This window comes from Gigantopelta aegis, chromosome 9 (assembly GCF_016097555.1).
Source record: "Gigantopelta aegis isolate Gae_Host chromosome 9, Gae_host_genome, whole genome shotgun sequence".
In the NCBI taxonomy this organism is placed as follows: Eukaryota; Metazoa; Mollusca; class Gastropoda; order Neomphalida; family Peltospiridae; genus Gigantopelta; species Gigantopelta aegis.
The window spans coordinates 56,319,825-56,343,496 of record NC_054707.1 but is presented as its reverse complement, the minus strand read 5'-3'; the positions used below and the strand labels follow the sequence as shown (position 1 = coordinate 56,343,496).

The 23,672-nt window shown below is 39.0% G+C and overlaps 1 protein-coding gene across 2 annotated transcripts in view; it reads right to left on the bottom strand.

The window, feature by feature from the left end:
* Positions 1–23,647, bottom strand: part of LOC121382056 — a 116,827-nt gene extending 93,180 nt beyond the window's left edge. For both annotated transcript variants that reach the window (XM_041511533.1, XM_041511536.1), the window contains exon 1: positions 23,536–23,647. The gene's annotated coding sequence lies outside the window, so the exon portion shown is untranslated. The remainder of the gene's footprint in view (positions 1–23,535) is intronic.
* Positions 23,648–23,672: the final 25 nt, after the last annotated feature.

The following is a 23,672-nucleotide window of genomic DNA, read 5'->3' as shown; positions in this document are numbered from 1 at the left end:
ACCAGTTCACCCCTGCGCGTGCTGTAACCTCACCGTGGTGCAGGGGTGTAACATTCTCTTTGAGAATGGCCAATACAGCACAAATTGAAGTTTAGAGTAAAATTCGGTGTCCGTAAAATTCTGTGATATTTGTATTTGTATTTTTGCACAGTTCTTTACACTGTTTTTGTTTAAACCTTGAATTTTTATATTGATGTTGATCATCACTTTATTTATTTGCATTACCATAGTTTGACACCCAACAGCCGATGTATTTTTCGTGCTGGGGTGTCGTTAAACATTCATTCATTCATTCATTGTAACCAGTTCAATAAATTTCATATCCACGTCTCCAACAAACACTCGCAAAACTATCGGTCACACACACGCACACAGAGAGAGAGAGAGAGAGAGAGAGAGAGAGAGAGAGAGAGAGAGAGAGAGAGAGAGGAGGGGGGGGGGGGGACTTACATATTCTTTGCCAATCAACTCACATATAACAAATCTCTACCAAGCTAACGCACAGCTACTTTTGTAACGACGGCTGTCCCATCCAGTGTAACTCCCAACAGGGGATTCGAATATTTCTGTAAAGGGGCGGGATTTAGCTCAGTCGATTGCGTGAGATGCTTGCGTCGCAGGATCGAACCACTTCGGTGGAGCCATTCAGCAGATTTTTTGTTTTGTTTCTCGTTTCAACCAGTGCACCACAACTGGACAAAGGCTGTGGTATGTGCTTTCCTGTCTGTGGGAAAGTGCATATAAAAGATCCCTTGCTCCATTAGACAAAATGAAGCGTGTTTCCTCTACTGACTACGAGTCAGAGAATTACTAAATGTTTGACATCCAATAGCCGACGATTAATTAATCTGTGCAATCTGTGTAATTAATAAGCATTTTCACAAATTGTCTAATTTTAAAATTTCATGAACTCATTGTGTCTCCTTATTCCACATTCTCCGGTCTAAAATTTCAGTACTCTGGATAATGACGTGTATGTTTGTAGAAGAGGCACAATTCTTCTGAACACATAGGTGCGTCTCGACGGTATTCTGAACAGACAAATGTTGATTGTTACAGTAATAGACTGGGGTTATTTTATTAACGAGAAGTGATGCCATATCGATTACAGCAACTATTAAATTTGGTCAGTGATATTGCAAATATATACTGCGTGCACTGCGAGACTTCATGAAGAATCGATTTGTTTTATTTCTTGGTTGGTTGGGTTTGTTTTTATTGGGGTTTTTTAATGTCAAGAAGTTAATGGTAATATATTTTTATATCGTCCAATTATTTTTACTTTCATAAGGCAACTAACTTGATTCATTTTATAACAAAATTTAATGACTGCAAATGTGTTTTTTGGTTAATTTCATGAGAGAGAGAGAGAGAGAGAGAGAGAGAGAGAGAGAGAGAGAGAGAGAGAGAGAGAGAGAGAGAGAGAGGGGGGGGGGGCAGGGAGAAATAAAACTGACGGTAACATTTAAAAAAAAAGCGAAATAGGGCCTAGAGATCGAGAGAAACAGACAAATTTAGATAAATACAGAAATAATAATGAAATGAGAAAACTTTCCAGAATGGCTTGATTAACGATTTCATTAAATGGAGATTTGAAATATTAAACCAGTTCAGTTGTGGTCACCACACTTGCCTGAGATTATTGATATTTACATTTACTTTTTCCTTTGATTTTCTCATAGTGGCTGTCTCATCTGAGAAATGACCGCATCGGCTTGAGTAGGTGAGGGGCGATGGTGATTATATGACGCTCATAAATGTCATATTTACGAATGGCCTCAAGTTGTTAACCACGTTTAGTACAGTTCTAGCTAGCGCAAAACACAGAATACATATTGATTACGCAGCGCGGTCACGTGTAGATCGGTCGCTAGTTGTGAGTAATTGGTCCGTTTTGCCGAGGGGTGGGATGTGGCTGTATGGCAAACGAAGTACTTTCTAAAGCAGAAAGAACTTTATTAACTCGGCTAATTGTGGGAACACGCTGCAAGGAGGGAAGCTGTTTCTGAGACGATTGGCCCGGGGGACAGATGCGCTATCAAACATTTCTACGGGTCCATTTAGCAAAAGTAGTTAGGTACGGAAATGAAAACAAAATTTAAAGTGCCCAGAGGTTAATATAATATTCACAGGATGTAGTGATTTGGAATGCAGAACAAATCCTGCAGACACTGTCTCGTTTCAATTAAAGCTCGCTTTTCAGAATTCCATTACAGTCCATTTCCTCCGCTGTACGTGCACGGACATAACTTGCACTTAGTAAGTCGATTAGCAGATGTTCTGTCAGTTTTTCAGACAGTTACGAAACGTTCAGTTAGTTACCAGCCGTTTATTGATTTACCAGACATTTAGTAGTTAACATACGTTTAACTAGTCAGCAGACGTTTAGTCAGTTACCAGACGTTTAGTCAGTTACCAGACGTTCAGTCAGTTACCAGATGTTTAATTAATTAGCAGACGTTTAGTCAGTAAACGTTTAGTCAGTTACGAGACGTTTCGTGAGTTACCAAATGCTTAGTTTGTTACCCGACGTTTATTCAGTTACCAGACGTTTAGTCAGTTACTATATGTTTAGTCAGTTACCAGACGTGTATTCAGTTACCAGACGTTTAGTCAAGACGTTTAGTCAGTTACCAGACGTGTATTCAATTACCAGACGTTTAGTCAGTTACCAGACGTGTATTCAATTACCAGACGTTTAGTCAGTTACCAGACGTTTAGTCAGTTACCAGACGTGTATTCAATTACCAGACGTTTAGTCAGTTACCAGACGTGTATTCAATTACCAGACGTTTAGTCAGTTACCAGACGTTTAGTCAGTTACCAGACGTGTATTCAATTACCAGACGTTTAGTCAGTTACCAGACGTGTATTCAGTTACCAGACGTTTCGTGAGTTACCAGACGTTTCGTGAGTTACCAGATGTTTAGTAATGTAACACACGTTTAGGAATTTAACAGACGTTTAGGAATTTAACAGACATCCAGTTAGTCCCCAATCTAATTAAAATTAGCTCCACTGGTTAATTACTATTACCTATAGATCCAACAGCACCCCGTTGGAGCTCATGTCCAGTTGACCTTTTTGTCGATCAATCAAAACCTTACTTGTAAAATCATGCCAGTGATTTGAAAAGAATTTGAAAACATTCGGAATTATGCCGGGGGTATACGAAATGATTCGGGTGAATTACGAAGTATGCCGGAAACTAATTTCAATATAAAATGTTATATAAAATTCGTTTCAAGACGGAAAAAAAACCCGTGATGGTGTAGCCATAAAATTTGTTTATACTAGTATACAATTCAGAGTTTATTATTGCACTTTTTCCCCTGTTTTGTAATGTTGAAATAGACCAACAAGTTCGCCTATTGCATAAATATTCTCGCCCGATATTTTTAGAATTTGTATGCTCCCGAATAACGCTATAAAAGGCGAAGTGTAATTGGTCGATATTTAAATTGTTATTTATAGATGAAATGTCACCTGGACATGGGAGTCCACTCAGTGCTGTTAGATCTATTGGTAGACCAGTAGAGCTAATTTAATCAGATTGGTTAGTCCCAAGATGTTTAGTCATTTTCCAGATGTTTAATAAGTTACAGAATAATAATAAAAAATAATAAAACAAATGATAAGACAAATGATAAGACAAATAATTTAATAAAATAAAATATTGTATAAATAAAACTAGTTCTTGTAAATTGTATAAATAAAAATAGCTCGTGTATTTTGTATAAAATAGTTACAGTTTAATATCATATATACAGTTCATGTACGAGTTCGTATAAAGTAAACATGTAGTTCTTATATTCTGTATTTAAAACAGTTCGTTCGTGCTGAATAAATGTAGTCTCTCTATACTGTATAAAATTTAATATATATCGTGTAAAGTATTTCAGTATAGATCGTGTATAGTGTATCAGTATGGTCCATACATTGTGTATCAATGTAGTTTCTGATTATTGTACTCACAAAAACAGTTCATGCATAAATAACCCTAATGTTCGAATTGTACAAATAACCAAGACCCGGGATTTCGGCTCGTATGAAATTACGCTGCAAACAGATCGTAAGGCTTGTATTTTGTGAGTTCGCAACTTGGTACTAGCTCTTACCCAGAACGAGTTTTAACTGCCACGATTAAGAACTACCATAGGCGTACCTGCTCCCATTTTGTGTACGGGGGGGGGGGGGGGGGGGGGGTCAATAACGTTTATTTATAAAAGCATTACTGGCAAGCAGTTATTATTATAGGGTTGCAAACGAATCACTACGCATTTTTATATGGATTGCAACTAATTTTGTAGATAGAATGACGGAAATGTATACCTAGTAAAAAGGTATTAGGGGTTTAATACACAAAGATCTCTTAGGCTCTGCTAGACAACAAAGCATCTTCTTTGTAAGTCTTTTTGCATTGCACTGCGATATCGCAAAGTTTAGTGAATTAGGTCCCAGGTTAGCAAATTTTGCCCGAATATCTCTACAGTTTTTTCCAGAAGTTTTCCATATATCTAACTGAGCGGTGTGTGTGTGTGTGTGTGTGTGTGTGTGTGTGTGTGTGTGTGTGTGTGTGCATACGTGCGTGCGTACGTACGTACGTCTGGTGTGTATGAGTGGGTAGGAAGGGAAGTCTAGTGACAAATTGCAAAACATTAAGGGTGCATTTTTAACTTGGCAGCAAAAGGGGGTTAAAATAATACTCCCACCCCTTGCATCCGGCATTGACTTTGTAAATATACTTGCTCCGTGTTGTTTAAATAGCTATAGTCATTGTGTGTTATGTCAGCATATCATTACCTCATTTGGTCTCTTGCAGTTATTCAAACTCGCCTGCCTTAGTCATTAAACGCTAATGACTTATAATACACTGACTGTCTTCCAGCTCATATTTCCGAGCTCTAATAAAACTATGTGAAATCGATGTTAATTGGAAAAATTAAATATTTAGATATAACTTGGCACAAGAACACCGGTACAGTTTTATGGAAATTCTATTTTTACAGCGAAAGTCGATGACTATTTTTATATTCTGAGTAAATTATATATAGTTTTTGTTATAATGAATACATCATACAAAGTAAGCCTGGTAACTTTAATGAACCGTGTGGAGTATTGGCCACACGGACACATAGCCATCATGTCCAAACCTGTAACCTCGAGGTTTTTCCTTTCTGTCTGTCTGTCTGTCTGTCTTTCTGTCTGTGTCTGTCTTTCTTTCTTTCTATCTGTCTGTCTGTCTGTCTGTCTTTCTTTCTTTCTTTCTTTCTTCTTCTTTCTTTCTTTCTTTCTTTCTGTCTATTTGTCTTTCTTTCTGTCTGTCTTTCTTTGTGGCGTGCTATTTAGGAACCGGTTTAGGAAATAGTTCTTATATAATAACGAAATTCCTTTTTAAATCTTCCTTTGATGATTACAAGTAGGTTGACCTCTGTAGTATTTAAATAATCCATTGGTTTGCCGTTACTTGTCATTTTAACCTGCCTCGGTGATGTCGTAATTAAGCCATCGGACATAAGGCTGGTTGGTACAGAGTTCGCAGCCCGGTACCGGCACCCACCCAGAGCGAGTTTTTACGATTCATTGTGTAAGTGTAAGACCACTACACCCTCTTCTCTCTCACTAACAACTAATAACTAATATAAACCACTGTCCTGGACAGACAAACCAGAAAGCTGATGTATATCCAGGACAGCTTGCTTGAACCTTAATTGGATATAAGCATGAAACTAAGTTCTAGTGAATGAAATGTCATTTTAATGCTAGTAGTAAGTGATAAAAACTCAGCACTCCTTTAAGAGCAAAATGAGGCGCTTCTCTGACATAAGGGTGGAAAACTAAAAATGTTCGTGACCAACCTATGTTGACCTGCATGGTAGTTATCAAGGTTGAGTACTTTCTAAAGATAGCAGTCACGTAGCCCTCTCGATATTATTTTATTTTTCACAAAATATATTCCTGTTTAGAAAATATACTGAAATGTATGCAAAAGTAAATGGTGGTGTGTAACCGTTACGTTTTTTTTTTTTTTAGATTTCTGTTTACCCTTTTCCTATCTAAACGATAACGTGAGCAGAAAGTTAAAACATACTTTTAAACTTGCCTTAGAACTGCATCTTATTGCTAACATATTTGAGAAAGTACATCTGTTCATTAATATATTTAACGTGCATAGCGGTTATAACTAAATGTTCTCTGTTTACAAGTTAACAATGGTGATGAAACTTGTCAGATCCGTGTTGGCGGCTGGTGATGTCCGTTAAAATTTAAAAAGTATGAGTTTTTAATTTATACTGCCGACGCCTTCTTTGTAGTTACCTGATGCCGCACTTTGCAATACTCTTTTTGCGCTCAGGTCCAGTCGACTATCGTATTCACATCGTGCTAAATATTGTGCACAAAGATGGAAGAAATGTTTTATTTAACGACGCACTCAACATATTTTATTTACGGTTATATGGCGTCAGGCATATGGTTAAGGACCACTCAGATATTGAGAGAGGAAACCTGCTGTTGCCATTTCATGAGCTACTCTTTTCGATTAGCAGCAAGGGATCTTTTATATGCACCATCCCACAGACAGGATAGTATATACCACGGCCTTTGTTACACCAGTTGTAGAGCACTGGCTGGAATGAGAAACACAAAGATGGATTCCATGAATTCAACGGCAATGCAGGCCGCTATCTGTGTCACTTAAACCATCTAAAACGGGTTTCGATCTTTAAAATTGTAAACTCGCATGAAGTAGCATCGTTAAATCTTTTAAATTGAAACACCAGAAAGTTCGTATAGTAGCATGATTAGATGTCTAACATTGAAACACCAGAAAATCCACGCAAAGTAGCATGATTAGATCTTTAAAATTGAAAACCTCGTGAATTCACACTGGGTTACAGTAGCTTCGTTACAGTCGGCGGTCCCCGTGGTGACCTATTATCGCGGATAGACCACACCCATGGTGATCTACTATCGCGGCCAGACCACACACACCGCGTGCTGGCCGGCGGTCCCCGTGGTGACCTACTATCGCGGCCAAATCACACACACCGCGTGCTGGCCGGCATCTTCACCAGTTTGACGATATTAATCAAACGGCTCTGTGGGGCGAGATTTGAAGAAAATTAAATTTTTCTGAAAATGTCATTTCCTGCCCTAAATGAGAAAATGGTAGATAATCTAGCGCGTCTTGCGCCGACTGCTTTGCACAATACTGGTAAATACACCCAACTGACGCCATTGTCCGTAGCGTATTTCAATAATAATGTCGAGTTGCTTGTTTTCCCCATTGCTGTAATCAGAATGCAATATAGCTAGAGCTTGGAGTTGCGTTTACCGTCGACATAATAACGATGGGAAACACTAATAATGTTCGTGTTGATATTCTGAATATGAACGTCACCAGCACATTCATGGACATAAACAACTCGAGCTCGTCCATGGACGTTACCGGCCTCGGTGGTGTCGTGGTTAAACGATCGGACATAAGGCTGGTAGGTACCGGTTTCGCAGCCCGGTACCGGCTCCCACCCAGAGCGAGTTTTAACGACTCAATGGGTAGGTGTAAGACCAGTACAACCTCTTCTCTCTCAGTAACCACTAACAACTAACCCACTGTCCTGGACAGACAGCCCACATAGCTTAGGTGTTGCCCAGGACAGCGTGTTTAAACCTTAATTGGATATTAGCACGAAAATAAGTTAAAAAAACGAAGAAAAAAAAACATGGACGTGACCACCACGCCAGTGTACAATTTCACGTAAGTAGCTCCGCGCTGTACGTGGCAAGCGTATTTTTATCAGAGAACGTGACAAGCGTATTGATGTACGTGACAAGCGTATTACTATCAGAGTACGTGACAAATGTATTAATGTACGTGACAAGCGTATTACTATCAGAGTACGTGACAAGCGTATTGATGTACGTGACAAATGTATTACTATCAGAGTACGTGACAAGCGCATTGATGTACGTGGCAATCGTATTACTATCAGGGTACGTGACAAGCGTATTTATGTACGTGACAAGCGTATTACTAACAGGGTACGCTACAAGCGTATTGATATATGTGACAAGCGTATTACTATCAGAATGAATGAATGTTTAACGACACCCCAGCACAAAAATACACATCGGCTACTGGGTGTCACAAATGGTAAGTATATGAAAATATTATTTATATATATTTAAAATGAATGAATGAATGAATGTTTAACGACACCCCAGCACGAAAAATACATCGGCTACTGGGTGTCACACTATGGTAATGTAAACAAATAAGGTGATGATCAACATCAATATATAAATTCAAGATTTAAATAAAAACAGTGTAAAGAACTGTGCAAAAATACAAATATCACAGATAGATACGGACTTTTACTCAAAATTTCAATTTGTGCTGTATTGGCCATTCTCAAAGAGAATGTTACATCCCTGCACCACGGTGAGGTTACAGTACGCGCAGGGGTATTAGAGTACGTGACAAACGTTTTACTATCAGGGTACGTGAAAAGCGTATTGATGTACGTGACAAGTGTTTTACTGTCAGAGTACGTGACAAGCGTATTGATGTACGTGACAAGTGTATTACTATCAGGGTATGTTACAAGCGAATTGATGTACGTGACAAGTGTATTACTATCATGATACGTGACAAGCGGTGTGATGTACGTGACAAGCATATTGATGTACGTGACAAGTGTTTTACTATCAGGGTACGTGACAAGCGTATTGATGTACGGGTCAAGTGTATTACTATCAGGGTATGCTACAAGCGTATTGATGTACGTGACTAGTATATTACTATCATGATACGTGGCAAGCGTTTTGATGTACGTGACAAGCGTATTGATGTACGTGACAAGCGTATTATTATCAGGGTACGTTACAAGCGTATTGATGCACGTGACAAGTGTATTACTATCATGATACGTGACAATCGTTTTGATGTACGTGACAAGCGTATTGATGTACGTGACAAACGTATTATTATCAGGGTACGTTACAAGCGTATTGATGTACATGACAAGTGTATTACTATCATGATACGTGGCAAGCGTTTTGATGTACGTGACAAGCGTATTGATGTACGTGACAAGCGTATTATTATCAGGGTACGTTACAAGCGTATTGATGTACGTGACAAGCGTATTACTATTAGAGTACGTGACAAGCGTACTGATGTACGTGACAAGCGTATCGGTGAACGAGAACAAGACGTCCATGTACCAATGGGTGTTAGTCTACTTTAAAACCCTGACCATGTATGAGAATGTCTTCGTGTGCATTATTAACAGTACGTCAGGTGTACGTTGACAATTAGTTTATGTTTGTTAACAATGCGATTCGTGTACGTTAAAAATGGCTTCGTGTACGCTATCAGTATGATCATGTACGTTCGCAAGAAGGAGTTAGTGTACGTTAACGTGTACGTGTACGTTAGCAATGTATTTATGTCCGCCAACACTGTGTAGGACCGACACCGGATATTAGTACTGTCGTAGCTATAATCTTGCTACATCTCCTGGCACCAAGATTGAACTATTGTAATAAAACTGTTTTAACATATAACTGATAACAAAGCAATTATAAACCTATATATAAGACGTTACGACGTTATGCAAATAGCCTTAGTTATTTATAGGAAAAAGAACGTGCATTCACAACATACATAGATTTTTGTAAAATGGAAATAAGTCAACTTCATGCATTTTAGATGATGAATTGTATATAAAACCTGTCGGGGTTTGGGTTTGTTTTCATGCAAATGTAAAGAAAACATGGATTGGATAGGAATTAAAAGTAACATTTGCAAAAACCTTAGGGCCGATTTCATATGTCTGGGTTTCGAAACACCGAGTTATATCAAAACCTAGGTTTAACACTGGTTTACGTAAAATGCCGAAAAACTTGACCAAGACATACCGGTACACCCGTGGTGTATTTCACATGTGTGTGTTTTACCCGTGTTTAGAAAACCACGCCTTTTACATGGGTTACCCGCAGATTTGGAAAGGGACATAAGCGAGGAATAGCTTACACTTCATCACTTTGTAGTTGAAACTCGTTACCGGTATATTATTGGCATTCGCGTTTGAGATGGAGGATTAGCTACCTACCTCCCCCCCCCCCCCCCCCAAATGTGGAGCAAACCTTCACATTCTGTCAAAAATGATGGACATATTTGGGAAAATTAGCTGGCCTGAAAACGTTTCACCATGTATTTCCATCATTTTACTCACAATATTAGTTATAATCCATGTCAAATGTTTACAGAACCCTACATAGTTGTTCGAAATAATGCAAAAATGCTTACAGAACCCTACTTAGCTGTTGGTAATAATGCATATAGAATAAACGTTTTGTTATTGGCATTTCCCTTTAATTCTAACATAATATTAAAAAACAAAAGATGGGACACGTACGCCTGAAGGCACCGAGATAACGTGTGGTCAATTTTTCAAAACTATGGGCCTGTACCGCCTTGTTCCCCCTTTATTAAGACGAAACAAACACAAAAGTATGTCATTATAAGAGTGCAGTCTATGATAGACGTTTATTGCTTTGATACCGGTGGTAACCGATCAACTTTCATTACTAGTACTTACTGTTTTCGTGCAGTTCATATACCATGAAGAAAATGCTTATTTTAGTAATTTAATAAATAACTATATTTATTAATCCCAGTGACCACTCATAACAGGGAAAATAGTTTCCGTATTTTGTCAATGAGAAATATTATGCAGTGTTGTGTCGTACAATATTACTGATTTGACGCTTACAAACCAATGACTTTGTCGGTACTAAATATAACATCATCGCGATTTGGCAAACACACAAAATGACGTCATGTACTTTAATGAGTTTGCGTTCACGACTGTTTTAATATTAAATTTATAACAAAATGTCATTTTAACGTAAATCATTATTTATATTTTTAGCAGAATAACGATAACTTTTGTATTTGAAAATTATCTGTGAACGTGATTAAAATGAAAAGTTATAGCAATACCCAGAACAGTGTGTAAAGTGGTTTACATTGTTTCTATAGCCTACATGTATGTGCATGTGCGCCTAAAATAAAGGCGTTTAGAGAAAACACAGCTGGGGTAATAAATAGAATAGCAAACTCAGTACCAGTTATTATCAATGTATGTCCCGAGTGAAATACTTTTCATTTGTCACTCGCAACAACTAAAAATGATTTGATTCGGGACATAATTTTGATAACTGGTATCTCGTTTATTATCCTCTATATATCTCAGGCGCTTTGTTGTTCATTCGCCACGAACATGGTGAAGGGGTGGATCTAAATATACAGTCGTGCTAATAAAACAAAAACAGGCAAAATGGCATCTTGTCTAAAGGGGGTTCGACGCCCCCCCCCCCCCACCCCTACCCTGTATTCGTTCCTGTACAGTGGCGTAGGCAGGATTTTGTGGGGGGGGGGGGCACCTGGCAGCTAAGTAAACAATGATATTGAGTACGCCACTGATCACCCTAATTTTGCCGGGATTGGGGGGGGGGCCATGGCACCCCCTGCCCTCCCCCCCCCCGGCTACGCCACTGTTTCTGTAGTGGCTTCAAATTATCTCTAAAATACGTTCACATTTCATGGCTCTGCAATACTGACGTAAAATACGATTTTGCTGCCGAAATTATCCATGAAAAAAAGTTACTTTGAGCAAACCCAGCGAAAAACCACCTCAAGGGCAGGTTTAAACAAGCAATACAATTGTAACCCAGTGTTAAACTAGGATTACTGAAAACCAGACATGTGAAATGCACAGTAAACATGACCCAGGGTTTAACCTAGGTTTAAACCATACGTTTCCAAAACCCACCGATAACCTAGACATATGAAATCGGCCCTTAGGGTCTAAATAATTGAACAGGATCATATAGTACTACCATTCGCCGTACAGTCACAATTTAAATTTTTAATGAAAGAAAAAGTTTGTTTTGTTTAACGACACCACTGGTGCACATTGCTTAATTAATCATCGGCTCTTGGAATGCATGAATGCATGAATGTTTAACGACACCCCAGCACGAAAAATACATCGGCTATTGGGTGTCAAACTATGGTAAAATGCAAGAAAAGTGTGATGATCATCATCAATATAAAAATTCAACAATTAAATAAAAACACAGTGTAAAGGACTGTGTAAAAATACAAATATCACAGATAGATATAATTAAAATTTAGAATAAAATTCAGTATCTCGTAAAAACTGCAATAAAAGTTCTGGATGGAATCGAAATGATTCCATCACATTTCTTTGTCCAAATATATCTTTTCGAGTTGCTGACAACTGCTTACACTCCACCAAAATGTGTCGCACAGTCAGAAGACACTGGCAGTGCTCACACTGAGGTGGAGGATCTTTCTTCAAGATAAATGAATGGGTTAAGTAAGTGTGACCGATGCGGGCACGACACAAGACTATTTCATCCTTCCTGCACCGTCTATAGGAGGACTGCCACTCTCCCAAGACTGGCTTGATAGCATGAAGCTTGTTCGCAACCTCACCGTCCCAATCACGTTGCCAAACGGAAAAGATAAATTGGCTGATACAATATTTAAAATCAGTATAAGGTACACCAACCCTGGCGTGAGGCAAATCCAAAGCAGACTTGGCAGCTGAATCTGCCTTTTCATTACCCCTGATGCCAACATGGCTGGATACCCAACAAAATACAATGTCTTTATTGGCAATAGATAAAAAGACACACTTTCGTATCGCCATCCCAATTAAGGGATGCTCCAGCTTCATATTACGTAAAGCTTGGAGACACGAAAGTGAGTCTGTAAAAATAATAAATTTGGATGCTATTGAATCTTTGATTTCTTCTAAGGCTTTAATGACTGCCCAAACTTCAGCACTAAAGATTGATGCTGAGTCAGGCAGTCGCATGGAAATTATTGTGTCTGATGGAAAAACTGCGGCACAAGCCACAGAATTTCCATCCCGTGATCCATCTGTATACACAGGAATGTAATCACGGTACTTGTCTTGAATTTCCATGAAAAACTGTTTATAAATGACAGCATCTGTGCGATCTTTCTTCAGATGCGCCAGATCAAATACAATTTTAGGTGGTGTAAGACACCAAGGTGGTAAAACAAAATATGAAGGAGTTTCCAAAGTGTCATTTAAATCAATGTTGGAAAGCGACAAAAAACGCTTAATGCGAAGACCAAATGTACGAATAGCATTTAGCCTTGCATCAAACAACTTCACATATTTGTTGTCAAACACCGCATCATGTGCTGGATGTGTCGGTAAAGATTTAATCTTGGCAGCATACTGCAGAGAAAGCTTTGCACGTCTAGCACCCAAACAAGGTTCGTGTGCATCAACGTACAAGCTCTCTACAGGAGATGTTCTGAATGCACCAAGACAAAGCCTAAGTCCCTGATTGTGTATAGGATCTAGCATTTGCAAGTAAGACTTGCGTGCCGACCCATACACAATGCATCCATAATCAAGTTTAGACCTCACAAGAGATCTATACAGACGGAGCATAACCTTGCGGTCTGCTCCCCATTCCGTATTACCAATAACTTTTAAAATACTGAGAGCTTTTAAGCCCTTCTTTTTAACATATTTAAGATGGGGCACAAAAGATAGCTTCCTGTCAAATATAACCCCCAGAAATTTAGTCTCCTCCACAACTGGAATTGGATTTTTGTCCAAAAACAACTGTGGATCTAAGTGAAGACCTCTTTTCTGGCAGATATGCATACAAACCGTTTTTGCCTTTGAGAATCTAAAGCCATTGTCAGTTGCCCATTGATAAAGTTTATTCAAACAAAGCTGCAACTTACGTTCAATGATACTCATATTGGACGATCTATAGCAAATCTGAAAATCATCGACATATAACGAGCAATCAACACCAGGTGTTAAACACTGGGTGATGCTGTTAATTTTCACAGAAAATAGAGTTACAGACAGGATACTACCTTGAGGCACACCCATCTCCTGTGGGTGAATGTCGGACAAAGTCGACCCCACCCGGACTTTAAAAGATCTATCTCTTAAAAACTGAGATATAAAAACTGGAAGTCGACCTCTTAGGCCCATGCCATGGAGGTCGTATAAAATCCCATACTTCCACGTGGTATCGTAAGCTTTCTCCAAATCAAAAAACACTGAAACCAAGTGCTGATTATGGATGAAAGCTTCCCTACAAAACGTTTCAAATCTAACAAGATGATCAACCGTGCTACGTCTAGATCTGAACCCACATTGCACGTTAGTGAGCAATTTGTGAGATTCAAGATACCAGACAAGTCTACGATTGATCATTCGTTCCATGGTTTTACAAATGCAACTTGTCAAAGCGATAGGGCGATAACTAGTAGGATTGGTTGGATCCTTACCAGGCTTGGGAATAGGAATGATAATAGCTTTCCTCCAATCAGAAGGAAAGTCTCCAGAAATCCAGATGTTATTAAAAATATTCAAAAGAACCATCAAAGATGATTCAGGTAAATGTTTCAATAACTGATAATGAATTTCATCTGGTCCTACTGAAGTATCATGGGCTCTACGAAGAGCATCCTGTAATTCCTCCATAGAGAAACGCCTGTTGTACACTTCAGCATTTTCAGATGAAAAATTAATGGACTGCTTTTCAGCTTTAGTTCTGACAGATGTAAAAGCATCTGTACTGAAAGCAGAAGATGAATTATGAGAAAAGTTGTCTGCCAATGCATTGGCAATGTCACGATGAAATGTGACATCCGTGTCATTGACAGACAAATGATGAACTGTATTACTGGATTCTTTACCTTCGATTTTACGGATCCTATTCCAGACAGATTTCACCGGTGTTCGTGAATTCAACTTGGAGACAAAAGTTCTCCAAGATGTTTTCTTACTCTGTCTAATCTCTCTACGAGCCTTAGCCCTAGCAATACGAAATGCATCCAGATTGTCTGCTGTAGGTTCACGTTTGAACCGCTCAAGCAACCTGTTTCGCTCTTTGAATGCATCTTTGCACGTATCATTAAACCATGGTTTATTGAAACGCTTTGGCACTGCCAAAGTCTTAGGAATAGTTTCATCTGCAATGTCCTTCAAGATGGAAGTGAACAAAGACATGGGATCATCAGCATCAGTAATGGCAAATTGTTGCAGACGAGTGCTGCACAGATGCTGAAACTGGCCCCAATTTGCCCTCGCCAACTTCCACCTTTGAACCCTTTCAAGTGATGGTGGTCCATCATTCTCCAAAATAATGGGAAAGTGGTCACTACCACAAAGGTCTGAACCAACTTTCCAGGAGAAATCAACAAAAAGTGATGGACTACAAAGAGTTAAATCTATGGAAGTGAAAGATCCACTTGCAGAATGAAAATATGTACGACTTTTTATCATTAAATAAAAGTAAGTCGTTTTTGAGAATTAAGTCTTCCAATTGTTTACCTCTAATATTGATATCCTCGCATCCCCACAAAGTGTGATGACCATTAAAATCTCCCATAATAATAAAGGGAGTAGGGAGCTGATCAAGAAGATGTTGAAGATCCCTAGGATTAAAATTAAAATGATTACGAGGTGGCAAGTAAATTGAGCACAGAGTAACAGTTTTATGAGCCGTGACTTTGACAGCCACAGCTTGTAAATTGGTATTTAATGTTACTGAACTCTGAGGAATGTTTTCATTAACAAGAATGGAAACACCCCCAGATGCTCTATTTTCAGTTTCTTGAAATTTATGATAGAGGTTAAATCCTCTCATGGTAATATAATCAGTGTCCTTCAAGAACGTTTCCTGAAGACACACTGCAAGAGGATTATGTTTTTGAATTAAAAGACTTAATTCATCAAAATTGGGCCTAAGCCCACGGCAGTTCCACTGAATGACTGAATTAGTCATCAGGGGGAAGTACAGGAGTTCTTTTTAACTTTTCCTTTGGATGTGGTTTGGATTTTGGTGAAGGTATACTGGTTTGAGTATAATCATCCATATCCATAGCATCCACATCCAGAGGATCAAATGGATTGTTTACTGGGACTGAGCGTTGCTCAATCTTTTTTAAGCGCCAAAAAGAGCGGTCCTTATTAAGAGATTTTGTGTCTTTTACTGGCTGAATTTTGCTAGGACCTGGATTCCCAGCATTGATAACTCTTGGCGGGTTCTTTGAACCCAAAGACACCTGGGTCGTTTGAGTTATTTGTTGTTGATGAGAAGCTTTTGTTGCTTGACGTTGAGCCTTTTCAATGTCAGAAACCTTCTTAAATTTTTCTTCACAATTTGGCCATGTCAGATCTGTCTGGACTGAAACATTGTTTGTAGAGACTTTTACGGCAGAGGCATAGGATTTACCTACTGCTATAGGAGTCAGTTTCTCTACAACTAGTCTGGCCTCAGTAAAAGACAGATGCTTGTCCACTTTTATCTGCTGAACTTGCTTTTCAAACTTCCACCTTGGGCACTCTCGCGAGTACGCAAAGTGTTTTCCCTTACAATTGGTACATATCGTGTCATTCTGACATGCCTTGCTGTCATGGTCAAATTGACCACAACGGGCACAGGTCAGCCTGCCACGACATGCATTTTGTCCGTGTCCAAACTTCTGACATTTGAAACACCGCAAGGGGTTTGGAATGTACGGCATAACAGATATATTCAAATAACCCGCCTTAACTGATGAAGGGAGCAAAGGGTCATTAAATGTAAGAATCAAAGTATTTGTCGAAACAAGTTCATTATTTCGACGAACCTTTATTCTCTTGACGGAAACGACACCTTGTGGGGAGAGATTTTCACAAATCTCATCCTCAGGTACTCCCTCCAGGTCCTTTGATCGTATGACTCCCTTAGACGAGTTAAGTGAAGTGTGTGGTGTGACATGTATTGGAATGTTACACAAAACTGTAGATTTTAGAAGGTTTCTGGAATGACTTTGAGTAGCACATTCTACTAATAAAGACCCATTCCGCATCTTTTTAACATTTTTGGGCTCTCCAGCCAAGCCTTCCAGCCCCTTTTGTATGGCAAATGGAGACAGTCTGCGCAAGGCCTCATCATCAGACGATCCAATGACAAGGAACCTTGGCCATGTCTGCAATACATTTACCTTTGTTTTTTTAATATGAATAGACTTGGGCTCTTCGTCTGATGACGAAGAGTCCGAAACCTCGGTGTGCACCCTTTTCAGGGTGCCATCAACATTTTTGGATTTGTTTTTACCCATATTAAGGTCATAGCAATTCATCAACCATGCCCCCACCCACCACGGAGTCCAACAAGGGAACATGGTGCTGCGGATAACCAGCAGACACCCATGCCAGGGATACATGATTGATATACTTGGGCAATAAACAAACAATAAATCACCCAATTGACCCTAGCCACCGCCCCCAAGAGCAACAAATACAAATGATATATACACAATGTTTGTTCTTGACAAAATTAATGAAACAAAGGTTGTTTGCTCTGGAGCTTGGCATGACCAGCCGATTGATCAGGTCGGGCCTCCCTGACCACCCGTCTGGCTGAACTCCAGGCCAAAGTGATGTGTTGCCAGAAAACATATCCGTAGATATGTTCCCAACTCAACCACCAGGATCCCTTCATCCAGCATTACGAGATGCACCTCACGGCCAACAAGGTGCCCCAAAAGGGGAGTTGTACTGTATTAGCCATTCTCATAGAGAATGTTACACCCCTGCACCACGATGAGGTTACAGTACTTGCAGGGGTCGGCTCTTGGATGTCAAACATTTGGTAATTCTGACAGTTGTGGTGTACAGGTTGGAACGAGAACAAAAACGATCAGCTGAATGGATTCACCGAGGTGGTTCGATCCTGCGACGCAAGCACCTCAAGCGAGTACTCAACCGACTGACCTAAATCCCGCCCCTTTAATGAAAGAAATGCGATGCGTTATTATATACCGGTGTGCGTAATGTGTCCTGTAATATTAAAGTTATATGAACTTGCACGAATTTTGATTAAGGATAAGTGACCCCCCAACAGTTAGTCATTAATAAAAGATAAAAACTTTAGTACTTATTTTCTATATTTGTGTTAGCGAGATTCGTCATTACAATAGTACCAATATCCGATTCCAAACAGTGGTCAACAATACAAATGCTAACAATTCAAAATATATTTATCATACAGCGTGTGCGTATAAAGATAAAGTTTGTTTTATTTAACGACACCACTAGAGCACATTTATTTATTAATCATCGGCTAAAAAAAAAAAATAATAATAAAAAAAAAAAAATAATAATAATAATAATAATAATAATAATAATAATAATAATAATAATAAAATAATGGATGTCAAACATTTGGTAATTTTGACATAGTCTTAGAGAGGAAACCGGCAAAAATTTTCAATTAGTAGCAAGGGATCTTTTATATGCACCACCCCACAGACATGATAGCACATATCACGGACTTTGATATACCAGTCGTGGTGCACAGACTGGAACGAGAAGTCCGAGTACTCTGACTGTAATGCCCGGCGCAGACGAGCGTTTTTTAACGCATTCGTCTTGCGTTAAAAAACGCATCCGTACGAACGCAGTAAAAACGCATTATGTGCGACCCCCTCTGCGTTGCGTTTTTTTTTAGCGCTGCGTCGATTTTTCAGATATCAAACATGTTTGATTTTAGACGCGCAGACGCATCCGTCTCCTGCCGCATCCGTCTAAAAACGCACGTGTGCGCCTACTTGCGACTGCGTTGCGTTCACATTTATATATTGACCAATCACCTGTCTATTCAGTAACATGCCTTTCGAAATGGCCTCTCCAACTGACAGTTTAACAGTTAACAATTATTGGTTTCAGTGATGAATAGAACTGTGAAAACAGACCCGACCATTAAAAATGACTAACATGTAAATGTTTCAACACAAATAATTTCCAACTGCTCATCTTTGAAACAAAGACTAGGCATGTGTAATTAATGACATTTCTAAACAGATGAAATTAAAAAATATAAATTATTGCATTCATTGCACTATGCCTAATAATAATAATAATTAAAACAAACAATTGTGAAATAAGAAAAATTTATATCGTAATAGTATATTGTACATAATGTTTTAAATAAAGTTTATTATGTTTTAAAATGTATTAATAAATTACATTTAATCTTTGTTATTTTTCCTACAGTAAAGTATAAATAAATTAATTAATAAAAGAAATCGTCAGTGGATCGCAGGAATGCATCGCAGGTAGGCGCACACGAGACGCATCCGTCTGCGTTGAATCTGCGTATTTAAACGCAGATGCATGCGTTAAAAAACGCTCGTCTGCGCCGGGCATTAGAGAGCTAGATGGACATTTGGACGTGTACATGTATCTAATGTATTTAGAGTTTTTGTTATACATATTGTTCTTATAGAATTTTATTTATTGGTCTTTGTATATGTTTTGACCGGCCTCGGTGGCGTCGTGGTTAGGTCATCGGTCTACAGGCTGGTAGGTACTGGGTTCAGATCCCAGTCGAGGCGTGGGATTTTTAATCCAGATACTGACTCCAAAAGCTCAGTGAGTGCTCCGCAAGGCTCAATGGGTAGGTGTAAACCACTTGCACCGACCAGTGATCCATAACTGGTTCAACAAAGGCCATGGTTTGTGCTATCCTGCCTGTGGGAAGTGCAAATAAAAGACCCCTTGCTGCCTGTCGTAACACAGTAGCCTATGTGGCGACAGCGGGTTTCCTCTATAAAAAAAACCAGTGTCAGAATGACCATATGTTTGACGTCCAATAGCCGATGATAAGATAAAAAAAAAATCAATGTGCTCTAGTGGCGTCGTTTAATAAAACAAACTTTACTTTTTTGTATATGTTTATCAACCATCTTGTCACGTGAATCTTATTAATTGTATATGTATATATTTCTCCTATGCCGTTGTGCAACGGCCCAAGTGTAAATAAATTCTTGTCTTCTTGTCTTGTCTTGACGGTTATGACGCTCTCATTACAGTCAGAGACCAAGCTATGTACTTTTTTCGCAATCGCTGCCCACTACAGAGTAGTCACAGGTAGCAGTATACAGTTAGCTCCCTTGAGAATTCGGAGTTCGCTTTTAAAATTAAAATTAACTCCACTATTACATGTAGACCCAGTAGAGCTAATTTTAATCAGATTGGCTTTTTGGTTTTGCACAGATCCATGTTTGAAGGCTAATTATTTGGAATAGGAAGTAAATTCTTAAGCTTAGTGATAGCCAAAGAGTTCATTTTAAAAAATGCCAATTGTTTTGTCACCAGCAGTGCAAACGGTTTAGCTGTAATGAGACTTTTGTGTTCATAGATCGGGTTTTCCTTGTGACAAAAGTGGGGCGTGATAGTTTTCGGTAATTTTCAAGCAAGCTGATTTTGTGAAAAAATTAATAGCTAACTCACGCTTGGGTATGGTTTGTGTGGATGTGAACATTGTCAAAAATGCACCCAAAATCATTTTGGACCCATTATTATGAAAGTGACACAAACATTTAACTTAAAGTAAAAGTATTTAAAATAAGTCCTCTTTATAATTATGACCCGTTTTGTAATTTTCTTGAGAATAAAATACCTGTATCTTTCTTTATTCTTAAACAATAGGTGGGCATTTAGGGCACTGAAAGACGGAATCACCGAGTGGGCGATCAGGTGATGCTACGTCACGATATAGGTCGGCGACCTTAAAAAACTGCTGTCGGAGTTTCCCGAAGCTTAGCTGAATGTGGGTGCTGTCGTGTCTCTTTTTGTAGTGTGTGCATTAGTGATTAATATATGGGGGATTTTTTTTTTTTTAATCTAGGAACTCGAAAATGATCGTTGTAAAGGTATTTGATGTCAAACATAGGATTGTTGTGGCATTAGAGCGGGAATCTTTGACTACTCTTTGGTGGGTAGCGAATGAAAGAAAATTACATATCTTGGTGTCTGACTGTAATGCGAGCGTCATAACCATCCAAATGTCTGTCTTGCTCTCTTACAGTCGGAGTACTCCAGCTATAACGAGAAATAGCCCAATTAGAAACTGACTGATCGATCCCAAACCGACCGCGCACCAAGCGAGCGCTTTACCACTTGTTAAGTTCCGCATCGCGTGTGAATATTTGAAAGAATGATAAATGAATGAATGAATGAATGAATGAATGATAAACGACATCCCAGCACGAAAAATACATCGGCTATTGGGTGTCAAACTATGGTAAAGGGAAAACTAAAGCAGAGGCGGATCTAGGGGGACAGGGGCCCACCATCCTAAATTTCGCGACAGTTATAATTTTATTATATATTAATTTTCTTCTTTTTTACGATCCCCTCCAAACCTCCCCCAAAGTTCCATTGGCATTCCGCTTCATGTCATCCCCCCCCCCCCAATGGATTTTCTGGATCCGCCACTGTAAAGTGATGAGAATATTTGAAAGATTACCAATAAGGTTTTTTTTTATGTTCTGCTATGACAACAATATTAAAGCTGTTGTACATCCGACAAAGTATTGACGAAAGGTACATGGCACAGTGTTTATAGCTCGATCTCAACACATGCTCGGTGTTTGTGGTGTAATTTCGCTGTGCATGGTGAGCGGTAATTGCTATCGTAATTTTTGGCTGATGTATAAAAAGACCGCGTCAACGAGATCCAATGTAGCGTGCGCTACAACAGCTTGCTCTGAATGTGCACGTAAAGCCCTATGACCAGATCCAATAATATAGCGCTTTTTTCTGTCATGATTTTTGCTCTTTTTGTCTAATGTCTTTTTTGGGGGTCACATTAGTAAATATTCTCCTTAAAAATCCATCGGTTTAGCAGACGCGCGTGCAGGAAACTTTGGGGTCTAGACTGGCGGGCGAAGTTTTTTTGGGAAGGGGTCGGGTCGTTCTCCTTCGAAAAAAAAATAAAAAAAATTCAACCCCCAACACATCTTCTGCAAATGCGTCTTTTTAGTATATCTCAGTCAGAAAACAATGAATGTAGCCTACCCATTTTCTAACGAGTAGCCTGTGTAGAAGAGTATCAAATAGGCGTAATGTGATCTAAAAATACCCTTTTAAAAAAAAAAACCTCAGCGTTCCAGGGACGTAGTTAGGATTTTTGTCGGGGGGGGGGGGGGGGGGTGGGTGGGGGGAGGAAATGTATTATTTAACGACGAACTCAACACTTTTTTTATTTTGTGGGGTGTCACGGGGATCCTATAATACCCGTAACTGAATAAAACACGAGTATCCAAATATCTCTCCTAACTGTATATCTATTAGATCTCTCTGTATCGGGCAGGCTAATACCCGAGTGGCCCGGCTCTAGGAGTAATCAGAGATAAGATCTGATATAAATATATATATGTAGCACGTTTAGTTCACTAGAAAACAAAACACAATACACTTTGGAATCTGTATTAACTCTAACGCTGACAAATGTACTTACCGCAGTAGTTAATTAATAACAACAATATAATAACAACCCTAATCACTTAATTAGTTAATCACTAGGTGTCTAATTTACACAATATTCTAATCACTTCACCGTGATACAACCCACACACGGGTGATAATTGAGAAACGCTGCCAGGGGAACTTAATTAATAACGGAATTACAACTCTATTCCTAACTGGTTAATTTTTAGTTAACCCTTAAATACTCATTCAGTAACCTTGTAATGCAGAATTAATACTGGTACATATCACAATAAAGACAATAACCTACAGTTTACCTAGGTCCTCTAGGATGACCGGCTAAGCTTTATCTTCCCAAATACTCGTATAAAAATATTAGAACAGTGAAGCCTACAATTTACTTCGTCAGATTACCGGAGACACTGTCTAAAGAATAATGGTATAATACAGTATTAGAATATTTAAAGTCACATCAATCACAGCAAGGTTATACAACAGAGCAGAAATATATATAGTTACAAAGTCCGGATCTGAACTAATATAGTTCGTTCAGTTGGACAACGTCTGTTCCCCTGGATACTTCCAATGTTTCTCCTCGATATATCTAAAATCCTATCTATTTATTCAAAAATCTCAGACTAGTCCGGAGACAGCGAATATCGCCTGGGGGCACAACGCGGTACCTCACCTATCATGTGATATTTCCACAACTCCCAGAAACGGTATATTTTCTTAGATGGCCAGACAGACCGTCGCCAGGTCGCTAGAAATACCCAGGTCGTAAACCGAACTACCGGAGGTATTACGTAACCACTGTGCCCACTTGGTCTAATTGCATATTGGGACGCAGGACTACCACTGTCGCGCGGGGGTATTACGTAACCAAGCTGCACACGGCCCTCTAAAACAATTAACATCGCCACAGGCGAAAAGATAAGAGCATGTGCCGTCACATAGGGGGAGCGGGCAGATGATTCTTGGAACGAACGGGGTTCCGGGAGCTTACATACTTAAAACTCTTTTTAAGATTTTATTTAAGTTTTTATTATTCCCCCCTCCACCCTCGTCGCTAGCTACGGCCCTGCGTTCGATGTAAAAAAATAAAATAAATAATAATAATATTTTTTTTTTTACAAAAATTGGGCGATGTAGTTTGATAAACACTTACCCATGTCGAAATATCCACGGAACACTTGTAGAACACTTGCAACAGAACAAAACAACAACCGTTAGCTGTCGTCATTAGGTAGAATTATATCCATGCACAGATATTTTCCGTTTATACACATTTCTAGAATCAATAAC